Consider the following 2,344-nt stretch of genomic DNA (forward strand, 5'->3'; position numbering starts at 1 on the left):
TCAATCCCAGATAAAAAGGCAAAAAGGAAAGCAAATCAATGATGTTCATCCACTGGATGGTGAAAGAGAGGGTCTTGGTCAGGCCGGAGGGCTCCTGGAGGGCTCGAGGCCCCCCCACTTGATGCAAATAGTGCTGCGGATTGATCAGACGCTCCGGTACCGCGTGCACGCAGGCAAGGCGGAGGACGTAGTCAATCGTGAAGATGCCCACAGTCACGGCTTCCACCCAAAAAAGGGCGGGAATCTGCGTGGGGGGGCAGATAGACTCCGGACACGCCGAGTCCGGCCCGGGAAGACACACAGGGTCGGGGCAATGCCCCGGCTGGCGTTGGAATCGGGGCATGGTGGAGAGGACGAAGCCAAGGCAGGTGATGAAAATGGTCAGGCCCATTAAAGCGGAGAGAAGGCGGGCCAAGGGGCTGAAATTCGGGTGGTGGAGGGTCAAAAACACCAGCCGACGCAGGTTGCTCTCCCCGTAGTTGTCATCCTTTCGGGTAATGATACGCCTAGACAATTGGTGATGGACTGTAGCCGGTGGACGGTCAGAGAAGGAGGGACGTTGGTCGCTGGAGGTTTGTCTGGGAGGGGCCCGGTGGTAACTCGAGTTGGAATTTCTGGGTACGTGGGGGACAGGCATGGTGCGGGTGAAAGGGGAGAAGTAGATTCTTGGCGCGGAAGCGAGGAAAAGGCGGTGGTCTGCGAGAGAAGGAACCTAATATGGAAAGGGCGTTGAGATTGCCTGTGGGGTTGTGGTGCCTATGTGTAGAACGGACGGCAAAGGGAAAGAGGGTTAGTTGTTGATTCAGGTATGGTGTCGCGTCGATTTAGGTATCTGCAGAAGGAAGGCGCTATCCCTATCCGCAGGCGACGTATGACTGTGCAAGGTCATGAGAGCATATATTTAAGTATATTTCTTGATGAAGCGCTGCTCTTTTCGCATCTCGATCGAGTTCCTTTGTATCCCGCAGTTCGACTTCAAGACTTACTAGGCCCATGTCTATATTGGACCCCATGTATTTAGCCCCTAATACAGGACATGTGGCTTCATGCGCATCTGTATGCAGGCTCATCAACTCTCAGCAAAATTCTCCTTAGAATAAAAGCTCCACCGTGGTGGTGGCTGTATGGTATGCGAAGGTAGCGAGGGGAGGGCCTCGACGTTGACAGGTACCTTTCCGCCCCAACCTTTCCAAGCCTGTCCTTGCAAAAGGTCCATTGGAAAAAAGGTTCGCATCTCTTGTTTTTTGTTCATACGCATGGATGAGAGAGGCGCGCGAATATTTTTTGTCAACGCGGACCATTCCGCGAGGCGACAGGAGCGGCAGAGGCCAAAAAGATGCGAGATGGGGAGGTTACAATGCGTAATATTCAACAAAATGCTCAAGAACGACACATCATGGCAAATATACCACAACGTAGGCACCAACGTTCTCCAAAGCTGGTAGGAAGTCAAATTGCTCCAGCCTTGCTTGTACGGGTGGTAAATTCTGACAGGACTGCCGTCGTCGCTAAAGCAGAGGAACAGCCAGTCCGTGGGGTAGATGGGAAAGAAGGACTTGCCGGCAAGAGATGCATGGGCTTGGACTAGTGAGGCGACGCGTTGAATAAGGCCGTGTGCGGTGGAAAAATTCTCATTTAATTTCAGGACAATAAGGTTGACGACTCGGTTTTTAGCGCATTTCTTTTTGGGAAGGGCGGAAAAAAAAGCCATTGTGTGCCTCATGCCAAAAGGAGGATTGTAAAATTTATATATGCATGCCTGCTTTAAATTCTAAATGAACACAATCTAGATCAAAAATACCATTTTACTTTTTGTGTCAATTTTCCTCGGTCCAAAATCCATTTTTTCAAATAAAAGGACGAAGGGAGGCACCCGTTGAGGAAAGGATCACAGGGTACTACTTATGTTGCACACGTCCCTGCAAAGCAAGAGCCAGAATCTTTCCTTCCTCCCACCATGCCACTATGTGAATAGACAGTTGAATGAAACGGCAACAGTTTTTCCAGCTTCGGTATGAGCCGGCCATCGGTATTTTTCGGCTTTCCCCCCGCATTTTCTTTTCTGCAAAGACCAGGCAACAAGTGTACAATATCAGTCGTCCTCTCCAAAAGTGATCTTCTTGCCTTGGAACGCCGCAATCCCCCCCCCACCTTCCTTCGCTTTCAAGGCTTGCTTCGCTGCCCACGAGGGATGCAAATGCTCTCCCTCTGTGGCCGTTGGAGGAGGAGGTGATGTTTTCAAGTGCCCGGCCTTTACCCCTCGGTGGCTACCATTCCCTGCAGAATCTCTTTTTGGAAACTTGTCCTTCCCCCACCAGACACGATCCAATGGATTGACATTGCT

Source organism: Nannochloropsis gaditana (genome assembly GCF_000240725.1).
Source record: "Nannochloropsis gaditana CCMP526 unplaced genomic scaffold scaffold396, whole genome shotgun sequence".
NCBI lineage: Eukaryota > Eustigmatophyceae > Eustigmatales > Monodopsidaceae > Microchloropsis > Microchloropsis gaditana.